Source organism: Miniopterus schreibersii (genome assembly GCF_964146895.1).
Source record: "Miniopterus schreibersii genome assembly, chromosome: 1".
NCBI classification, from domain to species: domain Eukaryota; kingdom Metazoa; phylum Chordata; class Mammalia; order Chiroptera; family Miniopteridae; genus Miniopterus; species Miniopterus schreibersii.
In genome coordinates, this window is record NC_138101.1 from 55,239,699 (window position 1) to 55,256,460 (window position 16,762).

At 36.2% G+C, this 16,762-nt stretch overlaps 1 protein-coding gene across 2 annotated transcripts in view; it reads left to right on the top strand.

Annotated features, from left to right (window-relative positions):
- Window positions 1–16,762, top strand: part of GRID2 (glutamate ionotropic receptor delta type subunit 2) — a gene marked incomplete at its 3' end in the record, with an annotated part of 1,219,813 nt that overhangs the window by 15,899 nt on the left and 1,187,152 nt on the right. The window lies entirely within an intron of this gene.

Consider the following 16,762-nt stretch of genomic DNA (forward strand, 5'->3'; position numbering starts at 1 on the left):
GTCCTATTTGAATTTAAACAAGGAAACTTTTCCTGGTCTTTTCTAAATTTTTCTTAGATTGAATGTTAATAGTGTCATTTTTCTATTTAAAATGTGAACCATTTGAAATATTTTTGAGCTACTTATATTTAGAAAATAGTAATTCTACACCAGCAAGAGACTTACGACTTTCAGTTCCTGTGCACTTATGTATCAGTTCGGAATGATTAATTCTAAATAATATTACTCACCTTTTAAAGTGTGTATCTTCATTCTCAATTCATAGTACTAGTATACTTTTAAAATAATTCAAACTCTAGGCCTAATATTAAAGGACTACTGCTGTTAATTTATCTATTTCCATTCAAAATAATTTTAACAGGGAATAATCTCTGATAGAATCTTAGGTTACTAAAGGTAAAAAAAAAATATGGTAATTAAAAATTTTTTATGCATATTACAGGTAGAATCCACCTGTGTAAATACTTAAAATTGCATGGAAGGGTAAAAATATTTCCATATAATTTTGTATTCTTTGGTTACACATTATCTGCAAACACAATTAGCTGAAGGGAAGGAAAATGGTGCTCCTAGGATGGCAAAAGCTAAGCCTGAAATGGGACGCATGTTGCATTTAGAACTTAGAACACGCTAAAGGGATCTTGTTGGCCTTGTCTTTTTTTCAAAAGAGTCTTAGAAGACTCTGCCTCATAGTTAAGGATCTGCATTCTCAGATAAGAAATGTTTGCAAACACTGATCTGGAGTCTGAAGAATGTGAGAGCAGAGGCAGTGTGTCTGCATGTGTGTGAAAACTGGATGAAATGAGGGGTGGTTTGGAGAGGATCCAGAGAAGCCAGTCTTCTTTATTCCTCTGTGTGTCTCTGTTTAGAGTCTAGCTTTTCAGCCTGTTTTTAGAATACATACTGTCAGTGCTTAATCCAGTAAAAACGTTTTATGTATGATCTATTAATAGGACTTAATTTTAGCATCTTGCTCTTTTTTGTTCTTACTGAGTTGATCTATTGGAAAAGAGCCAAGAATGGAAATTTGAGTGCACCAGTGGGGAGGGAGGCTTCCAGCATTCCTCAGTCTTGCTCTCAGGCTCTCTAATTGGTTGTAGGGTAGATTAAGGGATAAGAAATTTAGCATCAGGGAAGAAGAATCTGAGTGAGTTGAGTCAGTCAAAATCTGTGATGACAGATAATTTTTTGTTTCTTAAACATGGCATATAGTACCAAAAACTGAAGCACTGGATTTGATATTGGAGTTAGACTGTATTTAAATCATGCCTTGGTCACTTTGCCAGTTCATACCTGTGAAGAGTCTCTAGATAAGTAATGAAACTTTGAACGTCTCGAAGTTACCTATTCCTACTTCCTCTCCCCCTCATCTGGAACTGTAATAAAATTTAAAATATGGACTTATGGACTCTGCAAATAGCTAGTATTCAAACTTATGTGGACTAAACTTGTAATTTAAATATACTTCCTATCAGGGCACTGGGTCTAAGTTGTGCATTAGAGAGTGGATGCCACACCTGAAATCAGATGGGGTTCCCTGTTTATCTTCTGTTCCCAAACATTAATTCAGATTTACAGCTATGACTTTTTTTTTGTAGATAAAACATTCGGTTTTATTTTATTTTTTAATTAAATGTATTTGGGTGACAGTTATTAAGTTTACATAGCTTTCAAATGTACAGTTCTGTGCTACATCAGCTATGGCTTTGCACAACATATAAACCAAAGTTGAAGGTCTTTGCTAAAGTAACTGAATTTAATGTTAACTACTTGAAAGATGACATTTTACTCTAAATTTACATTAAATAGGTGGCTAAAATGTTATTTGTTTCCACTGATACTGATCTATAGCTGTGCTTCCATGGCCACACCCTTTGATTTGAAATAGGTTGATCTTACAATTTATTATCCAAACTGGACTCTTTTGAGAGTGGAAATGGCAGTATTAAGATTTCTGCGTGGGTGAAAGGAACAAACTAGGTCTGACTGGAGGCAAACAGGGATAAATAAGGCAGGGCTCTCATTGCAAACTCCTATCTGCAGGCCTGTGATTAGCTTGCAGTTTGGCGCAGCCTCAAAGCTCCCCTGGGCAGATTCTCTTTCACTAGGCAGTGATTCTGATTTAGCCACAGGTTGCTCTTTCCTCTTATCTAGGTCTTTTATGTTGATTAAAGAAATAGACTTAGGTTTTGTCTTATTTTTAATTACTTTTCTTCACAGCAGAAAAAGGAAAAACAGCTATGCATAGGTTGTCTTTGTCCACACAAATATATTTAACTAATTTTTCGAAATCAGAAATTGGTACCTGTAATCAATCCTTTTACGACCATTCTCTCTATCTGCTGTTTGACTGCAGCTCTGAGCAGAACTCATTGGATACTGGCAACCACATCAATTTGCACCTAATCCCAGATGCTGTATCTCTGGTACTCAATAAAGGGTGTGTTTTATCCCATGGAGTGGATTGTTCTAAGAAATGTAAAGAGAATTTATAACAAAGATTTAAATTTGCTTCATTTTTTTTTATTGCATCTTAAAAGGAGAAATCATACACACAAGCTTTGACGATTTTTATTTTTTATATAAATATAAAGTAGCAAATACTCCAGATAAGAGGAGTTAACAAAGTGTCAGAGATGCACATTTAAAAACAATTATCTTTCTTATAAGGGAAAATCATGAAATACTGTTTTGTGATTGTGAATTAATTAAACTATAACTTCTGTGTCATCTAATTTGATTCAGCCTCTACACACTTGAGAATAGTGCCCTTCTGCAGTTTGGTGTAAAAGTCATTCGATTCTATTAAACTTCCTTCCCTTTGTCTCTGTGCCAAAGTCCGGTTTACCTTATGAATGACCGGGCGATGCCCTGCCTTGGCCTCTTACCCTCACACTCTCGCTCTTCCCTTGATAACAGCTCCTGTAAACCGTATTTCCTTTTCTTCCCTCCTGGCACCCCAGTAATTACTTCCTATGTTTTACAAATGTGGAACTGGGTCTGAGAGCATCTTCCTCTCACTGTGCTCCCAAGAAGATTGCAGCCTTCCCCCTTTATTCATCTGTGGTCATCTTCACACCTCAGCAGACCCTGTCCTTTAGGTCATCTTCCTGTAGAAATTATGTAATCATAGATTTTGACAGTTGGAATATTAGAGATTGTCTACAGTCTGGAGTCCTCCTGCTGCTGTTGAGAAAATTGAGAGGTTAAGTGACGTGAATGCTGCGTAGATACGAGTTTTTGAATAGTCTATTAAACATAATTTTTACCAAAAAAAGGAGTAACTCTAGTCACATCATCAAAGAAGTATGAATGTGGGCTATTGGCCAGGAGATAGAAATAGCCCAGTTCTATAGAATTGGGTAATTGTTTTCATTAGGATGGCATTAGTCCATTTTCGCTGTCTATATTGCTGTAGAGTACTGTAATTAATTCCTTTGAAGCCTGCTAATATAATGTTAGAAGGAGCTAACCTAATTGTTGGAGAGCCAGGCCCCACAAGCCGCTGGGGGCAGTCAGTGTATAGACCATTTTCCAGGGCTCCTCCAAGAATTTCCAGCCCAGAAAAAGTCTACCCAGACCCAACCCCTGTCCCTCCAGTTAGGTGCCCCCTCTCCCTTCCCCACCCTCCCCTTCCTAGCCACTTCTCTGAACCGAACTGGGGTTGGAACTCGTTTCTGCTGAGATTTACTAAAGTTAATTTTGTCTCTATCAAACCCTGTCATTGTACATATATTTTAATTGTTTGAGAATATGCCAGTTTACCCTGGTTTTTAACACTCTTGGACAGTTTATTTCAGCGTTCTCAAAAAAATAAACCAGTGGCTGGAACAGAATGAGTTTTCAATAAATATTAATTTACTTTTCCTCTTTTCCCTGCCTCCCCTCAAAACTTCAAAAATATAAGTTTTATTTAGATAATTGTACATTTTATTTTTGTCTGTTTTGTGCATATTTGCCAAATATCTTTAGGCTGGAGTTAATTGATTTTTGTAATTATGGCAAGTGAAGAGGAAAACTGTCTGAAAATATGGGTTATTTATATTCTCGTTTTCAAACTCAAACAGAGATTTACTGTTTGTCTAACATGACCGAAAACACCTCAAACAGTTTTAGGGTTTTCTTTTTTGCTTCAGAACTTTCATTAAATAGTTGTTTTTCTAGTTACTTTATAAGCTCATAATCTTTCTGCTTCCTGGATCTATTTCCAGACATAACCCTTTAAGTCATTTTTGAAATTCATCTAATGTTATACTTTCTATATTTTTGAAGTTTAATCTCTCCAACTCATATTATATTCTGATTTTTAATGTCCATTCTATAAAAATCAGTTACCTTCTGATTTAATTTTAAAATAATTATTGACTCCGTTTCTAAATCTCCTAAACTGTTAATTTTGCATGTTCTGTGCTTATATGAAAGAATTCTGTTGGGGAAAATTGTGTTTTTATGAGAAAACAAAGGGAGAAGAAGTCACGGTGATTTTGGTAAGCATTTAATTCTCTTGACAGTTTTATATATTGGTGCTGATTTACTAATTGTTCCTTTTTTCAGTTAAACTTGACTTGTATTCCGGAATTGAGCTATTAAGGTGATTTTAATCAACAGAGCTTGCCCCACAGGTTTATAACTGATTAAAGGTCAGTAAATTATTTGGACATTTGAAGTCAGATCAGCACAATTTGTATAGAACCCTGAATATAAAGTCCACAATTGAATTTTAATTTACAGGCACTTCAAACAAAAAGGACTTTTATTGAGAGTTACTGTTATTTCACATAAAATACAATTGAAGTGCTTCTATAGTGTATAAAGGGATCACTGAACTAGTTTCCTCGCTTCGGGTGCCACTATCGTAAATGTAATAAATAGTCTGATTTATCTCTCTGTGAAAATGGCTAGGATACTATAGAAGATAAGGAAAGGATATAGGAGATAACAAAAGGAAAATGGCTAAACCCATTCTCTGAAATGAGAATGATTTGTAACTTATTCATGATCATATGTAAGAACCAATGCTTTATTAAGCACTTACAGTATGCCAATCATTATTACAAACCCTTTATAGCTATTATCTCATTACATTTTTCCAATAACCCTAATAATGCTGGTATTATCCTCATTCCAATTTTGCAGATAAAATTAAAGGAAATTTAGCCTTGCTATATAATCTGCCCAGCTTCACTCATCACAGAACATAGAATATAGGGTCGGACACCTGTCCTCATTTCTTCCCTTATTAATCATGTCTAGAGAATAGTTCTCATTGTGTTTGTATCTATTCCATGTATTCAGTGCTCTTTTTTTCTGATAGCCACTTTACCCACAAGAAGCCAGATTCTCCCTTAATAGCCCTCTGGTTTTCTAACCAGTGTCATGAAGGGTACCCCATACACTTCTCACCACATTCTAATATTATTGTAGCTTTGCATTTGATTTTACATCATCTTGAAAGATTAGAAGAAAAAGTGAAATATCTCTTCCAGTGAGTTGTCATTAAAAAAAAAAAAATCCTTGCATTGTTGGTGCTTTGCAAATAACTTATTGTGGCTTTTTCTGAGTCACATAGTATCAATGATTAATAAATAACCACTAACAGGCTCAGCGTCTACATCTTTTGAATATCCGTTCACTTGTCTCCAGTTGGGTATACAAGTACATTAGCTGGTATAGGTCTTCATTTTACATTATTCTTAGAAAATTAAATATTTGTGATTAGTAATATTCCTGCCCGTAATTCTAGATAGGGTTTTTTGTGTCTTTTCCATCTCTGGTTCCCACCGGGAAACCATTACTCAGATTTCCATTTAGAGTAGACCATATTTCAGGGAGTAACTAGACATGTGTCACATTGATGCTATTTTACCATGGGAGTTGTGTTAGCCACGATTCCTTGGCCAGATCTTTTGCTTACGCTAGTGCAGTCCTACATAAAATATTTGACCAGCATTCCTCCCTTATGAAAAAAAAAAAGTGATTTAATTATTTCACAAAAATTACAATTTTAGTTTTACATTTTAAAAAATGAGATTTTTAGAATGTACGTTTTCATGATTTTTTTTTAACTGAAATTTTGTTTTCCTCTAATCCAGCAAACATTTCAGACATTCATTCTGAACATGTAAGCATTCTTTTGATTCCCCTCTTGTATGTGGAATAGAAGGGAATAAAATAAAATCATCATGACTAAAGTAATGTACAGAGTGGGACAAGAAAGACATGGTGCCTTATTTACAAGTCGCTTTTATTGTTTGCAGGATGATGCACTGAGTTAAGGTAAGAGCTGTCAGGCAGACTGAAAGGAGAAAAGACAAGGTCACTTTTACCAATTTATTTTAAATGTGCTTCTTATATATGTTAATATATAAAGTGACAGATGCTCATCCGCTTGAAATTGAGCTGTGCAAAGATAGAGATAGAGAAAGATGTCTAATATAGAAAAGGAATGAAAACAAATAATACCCAGATTCAAGAGGGAGGATGACCTTTCCAGATCACGCGGAACAGCTGCGTGGCGCCCAGGTCCCTGCTGCAACGGGACAGGCGCCGCGTCCTGCGCCGTGGTAAATGCTCTCTGCAGGATCACGGGTGCAGGGCCGAGTGCGAGAGGGGGGCAGATAGGTCGTTTCAGCCGATGCCAGCCGGATATGTGACTGTCACCCGGTGTGCCAGAGATTTGCTGAAGGGAACTTTCTGAAGTTCAGCCAGCATGGTTGAATGTAAACATTCAGAAGAAACGAAAGCGTAATCCATTTGTGCTTATTAGGAAAATGAAGGTGATTTGTTTCTGTTTTATGTGGCTATACTCCTGTTATATTTGTCTTAACCTCTGGTAGCGCCTCAGTCATCATGCCAAGGACGCTGGTGTGTCTTTCGCCAGGAAGGATGGATTGAATACTAAATTTGCTACAGCATAAACTTGCACTTTTCCTTAGGTTGATCTTAATTTTTTTGTTTTCGTTTTGAAAGGTAGTTTTATGCTGTGAGTCACAAAGGACATGATAAAATGTAACCTGAGAAACATATTTTGTTATCATAGACAAGTAAAGGCAACATTTTTTTCTTTTTGGATATTCAGAATAAAACTTAAGAAGCAGAAGCGTATATTTAAAAAAAATGGACCTTTTAGGAACGTGTTTTTCTACTATGCCTACTGGAAAGTGTTTTACTCTCTATATCATTTTGTGGCTTCTGTGCTTCACCTTTATGTTCTAGCTCACTATTCTTTAGTCATTTGTATTTGAAGCATAAAATAAAGGAGATTGGACTTGAAGCTGGGAATAAATCACCATATCACATTATTCTTAAAGAATTCCCTATCTGGATGCTTTTAATCCTAGTAGAAGCTTGTTTTGTGGATGTCTGTATGTGTCCTGCATAATAGTAATTTTTCCCCACATGTAGATTTTACTATTTAAGATTGTTAACCCTAAATGATTAATATTCCAAGAATAACAGTCTTATGTGGTTAAGTATCATAATTGGGTTAGAACCTACAGTCCCAAGTGCTTTTTTTTCTGTAGGCCCTAATTCTCTAGGAAGCTGAAAGTACAAAGTTGTGTTTTCTGGCTTCTTCCTAAGTCTTCTCCATATAAACTTTGGCATTTATTAGAGAGGGAAAGAAAATAAGATGACATCTACACACTTATTTTACTGTTTGTGGGTTTCCAACAATCATGCTGAATTGCATGAACACAGTTCAATAATATTCACATTTTCTAGGCCTGTTTTTTTATGTGTTAAGTAGTTATTGACTTAGTGCTCTCTTGGTTATCTAAAGATAAACTTGGTAGGTGAATTTATTATCTAATGTGCTTTTTTTCTCTCTCACTAATGTAAGTCCCATGCTATCTACTTGATAGAGTTGTTAGGAGGTTCAAATAAAAAAATTGTAAGGTCCAATAACATACAGGGTAGGGCAAAAGTAGATTTACAGTTCTTATGGAAAATAATGCAATAATTAATAATAATACAAAGATAAACTATGTTTTACATACTCACAACTTTAAACCTACTTTTGCCACGCCCTGTGTATTCTTTTAATATTAATTGCATTTTTGTGGAATATCCAAGTGCATCAGTTAATTCTTTTTTTGTTTGTTTGTTTGTTTTGTTTATTATTGTTTAAAATATTACAGATGTCCCTTTTTCTCCCCAATGACCCATTACACCCGCCCCCCCCCAGTCCCTCTCCACACCATTGTCCGTGTCCTTGGGTTGTGCATATATGCATATAAATTCTCTGGTTACTCTCTCCCCATTCACCCACCCGCCCTCCTCCATCCCTCTGACATTTGTCAGTCTCATCTATGCTTCCATGTTATTGAATTATTTCTGTTCATCACTTTATTAAGTTCTTCAGATTCCACATATAAGTGAGATCATGTGAGGTTTGTCTTTCTCTGACTGGCTTATTTCACTTAGCATAATATTCTCCAGGTCCATCCATACTGTCCCAAAGGGTACGAGATCCTTCTTCGTTGCAGCTGCAGAGTACTCCATGGTGTAAATGTCCCACGGCTTTTTTACCCACTCATCTACTGACGGGCACTTGGGCTGTTTCCAGATCATCAGTTAATTCTTTAATGCTCTGAGCATACAGTGATAAGTAAAACAGGGAAAACAGTCAGAAGCCATCTTCCTGAAGCTTAATTCTAAAGTGGAGGTAGGCAATAAAGAAATAATGACAGTGTAGAGGGGTATGGAGAATAAGACAGCAGTGGAAGAAGGTACTGATGGAGGATATGAATTTAGATCCGTGGTCAGTGACATCATCTCTGAGGAGATGACATAGTGCAGAGACTAAAATGAAGTGATTATCCAGGGATACAGTATTCTAGAAGAGGGGAGAGGAAGGGAGAGGAGAGAAGACAGAGACACATGCTTGGTATGCTCAGGTTCTGGCAAGGATGTTAGTGTAGCTATAGCACAGCAAACAATAGTTCAAGGAGAAAGACAAAAGGTTATTATGTAACCCACCGAGAATCACATATTACACTCTGATAATGACATCATAGAATCTCACTGTCATTTAAAGTGTTTAAATTTTTCAGTGGGAAGAGGTCCTCTAAGCTCCATTTTGCTGTCAGAAACCTCTCTGTGACCACCTGGCAATGGGACAGGGGGTCTGGTTATCTAAGGGCAGCACTTGCTGCTGTTGGAACCATCTCACCCTACACCTCACTCCAGCTTGTACCAGGTTCCTGTTATTTTAGGATTGTATGGATCAAAAGAAACCAGGATTTGTGGGAAAGAGCCTTCCTATGTAACAGTTGCATTATGTGAAGAATGGTTTAGAGACCCCGGAGCCAGGGGTTGAGGGAATTAGGCACAATAACCCTCAGAGATGTTTTCCCCATTTGGAGGTCGTCTTCAGCAGCAGTAACCAGAGAACCTGTGTGGGCCACCTTACCTTACCTTGAGCATTCACAAGGCATGGATTCCAGATTACTTGTATTGGTTAGCTGGATACACTATACCAATGTGGTAATATTCAAAGGTAGAGTTTATGCCAGAATTCTCCCTCCATCCCCATTCCCCTCTTCCTAAGAGAGAAGAACTCTTAGACGGATATTTAATTCATTATTTTTCCTGACTGATCCCCCCAAAAGATTCTTGTAGTGTTTATAAACTAAGTAACTTTCTACATACTATATATATTTAATTATTTTTCCTAAGAGAACCACTATAAACTCAAGTTTAAACAGATCTAGGAATTCAGAAGGGAGATTTGCTAATACTAATCTTTGCAGAATGGAAAGCAACAATGGGATACTTAAAGTGTTGTTTAGTATTGAATTGAAATATGTGAGTAAAGAGTGAGCAGAAATGCTACATAGATGCACACATTTCACTGGGGCTGACTGTTAGAAGTGTGGGCTGCAGACAAGCTGCTTTGATACTATTAGAAATGTTGCACTTAGCTTGTAAATTACAGTGGAGGTCATAAAAATTGAAAAAAGGTCAAGCTACTAACTAAAGAGAAATGGCAGTGTGAAGAAATTCTGAATTTTTTTCAAGTTCATCTTCTCAAACATATATAAAAATTATCCCAATTAGGATATCTACATTTCTAGGAAAACGAAGGATATGCTTTAACAGTATTCACTGGAACTCCTTTCACTCATCAAGATTCATTGCACAAATCTTTATTGGGCAATTACTACTCTATTCAAGGCCCTGCATTACTCACTGTAGAGGTGCTTCACAAAATTAAATTATAGGGTTTGTCCTCAACTTACAGCATATAGGAGTTTGAGATGTATATGAGGAATTATTGCAAGACACAGCCCATGCTGTTTCAATTATTACTCCCAAATGATGTGTTCGCCTGCCCTGTTACTTTTATGAAGAAATCTTTTTAGAAATGGTTAAAACTTATTTAATTTCTAACACAATCCTCTTATTGATTTTTAAAAAATAAGGCAAGAAAGCATGTGCCAGCCACACTAAGTACCAGTTGAATAAGCAGTCTGAAATTTAGATAATGAGGTGAAATTGAAATTAGAGCACTTAGCCCAACCTCTCCTGTTTAGTAGTTAGCTGAGCATCTATCTCCCTCCTCTAATGTCTGTGTAACTCCAGAGGGATGAGTGTGTACCTTACATATCTTGTTGTTCCCATAATGACTACCAGTTAATAGCTCAATAGCTGGCAGTATTTCTATATAAAATAGTCAAAATTGCTAGTGTAAGGAAAGCAGAAGCTATTAAGCCAGAATTAATTTAAAAAAAAAATCATGGTTTATATAACAATGTAACCCTCTGTATTTTAATTTGTACAGTGCATTTAATAGTTCCTATTTCATTGGAATTTTAAACTTAATTTAAATTACACACACACACATGCACGCACACGCACAAATCTAACATACAGTATGAAGCAGGAACACTTATCGCTTGACTTCCCAGCATCTGTTTTCCCTTGCCACTTCCCAGTAGCTGCTGATTTCATTGTGAGTATCTATGGATATTGTAACACTAGGAGTAAGGCTTGTGTCCCAGGCTGAACCAATCAATGCTTTCAGTCTTCTTGCTCATAGTAATTGGTGAGGGGTAGACATATGACCTGAACTGGTCCAATTAGAGAGTCTCAGGACTCATGCTTAGAACCTAGAAACTTGAACAAAGGTTTCGCCATTTTCTAAAATGATAATGTATGTGGATGAGAAACCTTGAATCTGCAGCTATCTTGGCTCTCAGCCTGGAGTCTAAGCTAGAAATCAAAGCAGAGCCAAGAGAATTGCAGAAAAATTGAGCCAAGCCTTGACAGTGTTGTGAACCTCTGGATCAAATTGTGCCTGGAGCCTGTCCTTCATTTAGACTTTTCATTTTGTGAGCCAACAATTTCCTGTTTAAAGTTGGGCTCAGTTTTCCTATTTATTCCATAATAAATTTTTTATTTATTGATTATAATAGGTAATCCATAAATATTAGCATCATGACCTATTGAGCAGTTGATTTCTACACTGGAAAGGATCACATTCTTTGTGGTCTTTTATCTTCTTGTTTGAAGGAACTGTGGTCTAAGAAACATTGTGTCTAAAATCTCAGTTTCAAAATGAACACAAAACAGCACCCATTGCAGAATGAGAGTAGAATATTATGAAGTTTGGCCTGAAGCTACTGTTGACCTCACTGAATCGGAATCCCTGTTCCATCTACTCCTGATATGTGACCTACAAAAATTTACTTAACATATCTGAACCTGTTTTCTCATCCCAAAGAAGAGAATAACTGTACTTTACAATATACTTGTTAAAGAAGACAATCCCTGCAAAGCACCAAGAGCTTTGCCTATCACATAATAAGCACTTAGTAACTATGAATCATTATTATGATCATTGTTTCTGCTTTTAGCCTGACTTTGGGGGAGGGTTCTATTAGGGAATTATTTAATCTCAATTATGACTTTCAGGATTAAAGCAAATAAATCATTTTGTTATGAGTAAGTCACTGAATTTCTAATTGGAATCACTTTTTCTTATGCAACTAAAAGAAGACTGAGGTATGCAGTAAAAGGTCTGTTATGTTTTAGAAGGTATACAATTATTGGGGAATATTTCCTACAAAATAAGAAAGATGAGCTGGCTCTACAGACGGATAGTTGCATGTCTAGACTTGAATGGTCATAAAATGCCAAATGCCAAATTTTATACATGTATATAGAAAGTATTTTAAAGATGTTCTCTGAGTGATTGGTTCCAACAATTGGTTTCTCTAATGTGTGTAGAAGGCTAGAATTGAATAGACTTCAAGGAGCTGGTAGTCCGTGGGAGAAAAATCAGACTTTATTAACTTATTTTATGAGGGCAGAATTCACATGTGCACACTGAAAAATGAAAAGTATAAAAAAATCACAAAAAGAAATTAAATTGATTCTATTCAATCATAAACATAATATATGGCCATCTTTGTTACAGACATAAACACTTTATTTTTGTTATGTCTGTGTTGTATAGGGCACACACATGGGCACATGTACATGTTTATTGAGTAATTTGGAGTTCTGGATTGATGTGTATTTAGTAATTCTCCTTAGGTGTTGCAAAGGCACCCTAATCTTACTATGTATGGAAATGGGACTTTTCCCTTCTTCTCCACACACTGGTTCATCACAAGGCCTGTTTCACTGGGAGGTACCAGCGTCTGTCATTTGGGAAAGCCAGGACCCCTGGAGTAATGCTCCATGTCTCCTTTAACTGTATCCCTATAACTGGTCAAACACAAGTCCTACTGTTTCCTCTTGCTACATATCTCATTTCCATCCATTTCTCTCAATCTCTGTACTACTCCCTAGCTCCAGTGCCCATCAACTCTTCAACTATTGCAACTAACCCTACAATTTGAACACTTGTGTCTTCTACCCTCACTAATATGTTATTCTCAGAGTAATTTGAGTAGTATTTAAAACATAAAATAGTATCAGGTCTCTACTAGACTTAAAATATTTATGTTACTGTATGACTTCCCATGACTCTTAGGAGTCTTAGGACAAAACACAAAACCTTTAGTGTGGCTTTAAAGGCTCTGGGTTTTCAGACCTCTCCTTCCTCATCAGCCTTTGTTCCCCAAACCAGCTTCCCCCACCCCCATCATGCCTTGCCTTTCTAATTAAATGCTATTTCCTAACTAAAGTCTTTCTGGCTTTACAGACCAAGTCAAATCTCTCATCTTTCCATCAACTGTGCTTATCCTTCATAGCATTTATCCCAGTAGAAGTTAAAATATGGTGATTATGTAGTAATTTATACGATGTGTGTCTTGTAGTGTTATGTACTTCACAAGGTCAGGGGCTGTATTGTATTTTGTCAGAGGCACATTTCCATTGTTTAGCATGGACATAGTGTGTAAGACTATACACAATATTTAGTATCTTTATTACATCAGAAACTCTGTCCGGTGTTTTCTAAAATAATGTTTTTAATTTCTGTGTGTTATTCTGTGAAGATAGAAAACAACTTATTTAACCAGGCCCTATTATTAGACTTTTAAATTATTTTTATTGTTTGCTCTTATAAATAATGTAATTAATTCAGGAATTCACAGAATTGTGGGTACTACTGGTTGAGTTCCCTAGAAACAAAACCTGAGATAGGGATTGTTGTGCAAGTCATTTATTGTGGAATTCTCTCAGAAGAAAACTGAAGGCGGTGGTCAAAGAATAAAGTACAGGTAGGATCTCCGCAAAGATGTAGTTCTAGAAGCTGTCCTTCGCCTGATCCCAAAGGGGCCCCTGGAATGAAATTGTATCACAGAAGTTGTTACATCTGAAAACCAGAGACCTGAACTGTCACACCCCTTAGTCTTTAGCCATGAGCTACCCCTGTGTGTGTGTGTGTGTGTAAGTGCACAGGTGTGAGCCTATAGGGCCTTGACTGTAAAGGGGAGCTGGGCAAGGCACCAGCAGCATCTGGTATGGAGAAAGTCTCTGGAGGGTGAATGGAAGGGGTCTCAGGTATTAAGGAGGATTTTGATATATAACCTGTATCAAAGCACAGGGAAAGCACATTCTTAGGAGGAGCAAAACAAAATTAGGAAGGTGCTGAGCATGTTTTGGGAGAAAATGAGTTATTTGTTTTAAATAAAATAAAGGCTAAGTGAGGAGTGGATATTTGGAGATAAAGGTATAAAAATGGATCGGGTCTATATCACAACAGATCTCAAAACCCAGCTGGTATAGCCCGGCTGGATGTGGCTCAGCGGTTGAGCCTCAACCTGGGATCCAGGCGATCGGGGTTCGATTCCCAGTCAGGGCACATGCCCAGGTTGCAGGCTTGATCAATGACTCTCTCATCATTGATGTTTCTCTCTCTCTCTCCCTCTTCTTTCCTTTCTCTGAAATCAATAAAGATATATTTTAAAAAAAAAATCCAGCTGCTATAAAACACACATTGTTCAATGAAGAAATTTCATTCAACAGATATATTGGTATAATTTTGAGTTAGTTTTAAAGGTCTGAAGATCTGAAAATATGAAGTTCTTTACTGCTGAGGCCCAACATTTTACTTTTCTCTACCCTGCTGAGTGTTAATTTAGTTTTGGTCAGCACAAAATTGTAAGATACTATACCTTGTGTTGAGGAACTTACAATATATGAAAATACACAAACACACAAGAATTTCATCCCCTGCCCCACCCCCCTCTCTCTTAGCTTTATATGTACTAAATGTATCATACAAGGAAAGATTGTTCTAAAATATCTCACTTTTATGTTTTTAGATGCCATAAAAAGAATTGGAAAATGTTTTGTTTTGTGTTTTTTAAGAAAATGTCATGAAAAAGTGTAATGAAAACTAGATAAGGATTTTGTGCACATGTAGAAAACCCTGATTCCATAAACATTATTTAAAATCTTTAAAGAAATATTGCAGTGTACCATGATTACTGAAACATAAACATAATATTTACTTCTTCTCAATTTAATTTTCCTCATTTGTAAAATGCTGTTAGCTACCTCCTTACCTTATAGAGGGGGTTGCAATTGAAAAGTTAATGAGTTAATGTCTACAGAGGCTTTTTGAGGCCTTTCGATGAAAGATACAACATAAATCCAAAATATGAAACTAGGTGTGAAATACTCTAATTACTTCCTGTTGCCTCAGGGACATTATTGCAGATTTATACCCTACTCTGAAATACCTGGCACAATTGTTATATGAGACAGCATAATTTTAGGTGAACCATTATAATGCTGTGGTCATTACCATGTATTGAAAATAACAGTTGAAGTATATGTGTTACATTTACATACTCAGCATCTGAATACTTCCCATTATTTATTTATTGATATAAAGATATTAAAATAATTTAAAGTGCTGATCCACTATATTGTATTATCTCTGTTGCTGCTAGAATGTTTTGGTGATGTAACGTCTGAGGAAAAAAATGAGAAGGTTTTTAATGAAGATGAGATATTATATTCAATATATTGGCTTTAAAACTAAAAAAGATATGATGGTAAAGGAAGAAAAAAGTCACTGTAGTGATATTCTTACATTTATATAATAATAGTACTACCATTTATTGACTATATATGTTTGCCAGTAATGGAGCTCATCATATTTCATACATTATTACAATCCTCACAATAGCTGTGAAATAGAGATGGAACTTGGGAAATTAAACCTGAAGAAAAGGGGGCAAAAGACAAAGCAGGTAATTAGCTAGCTCAAGGTCACAGAGCTACTTGGAGGTGCAGCCAGGATATAAACGCAGGTGTTGTGACTCCTGAGCTTACTCTTTGGCCCCTGTATAATACTAAATTTCTAAAATACTACCTTTTCAATATTCTGCTTATTTTAGTGTTATGGATTCTACTGAATCTAGAATATATATCAAGATAACTTTAATAACAAAATGAAACATGAAGGAGTTCTCTGTAGGAGCAGAGTCTCCTTTGCCAATTTTTTCTACATGAGCTGCTTTTCTGGTTTCTTGCCAAACCAATAAGCATAAACACTGAAATAGCAAAGAATCCAATACACAAAGCTCATTTTTGTTAGGCTTATGTTCAAAAATACATAGCTAAGGACTCGGCACAAGTAAATTGAGTTTAAGAACGGTGGTCTCTGGCCTTATTTTGAACTGGGAAACAAAAAATTTTATATGCAATATCTACAAAGTACACTAAAATTTTTCTTGAAAGAAACAGCTGTGGTTGGGGGTGTTGGGAGGCTTGGGGCGGGGAGCAGTGGAGGGATTGAGCAAAAAAAGAAAAAAGAGAAAAAACTCATGGATAATTAATGCACCTGAAACCTGTATAATTTTGTTAACCATCGTCACCCCAATAAATTCAATAAAAAGGAAAGAATAAAGGAACTTTTAAGATGAACAATAAAAATAAGCACAATTTTTAAAAAAAATTATAAAGTAAGGTTATTTCTTATGAAAATTCAGAGAAATTATAAATGTAGTTTAGAAATGGCGTCTTCTTTTTTCTTTGTCTCGCTCATACCTTCCACTGCCTTTCTCATACACACACATTCACCATTCATACAAATCACATTTCTGAAACAATAAAAGAAGTCTTACACTTACTGCCCTCCCCCCAAACCCATTCACTGCCTTTTCCAGCGTGAGGGTCTGGAAGCAAGTATGAATAATGTTCTAATGTTAAAAGAGGTTCAGTGGTTTAGTAAGAATGCCCAAACTTTTCGAAACTTTTCCTTGTGTGCAAAGCCCTAGTTACCTTGGCCGCTGCTAAATTTCCTCACTTATGTCCCGCACATCTCAGCTGTTCCCCCAGACCTTTGACTCTCCTG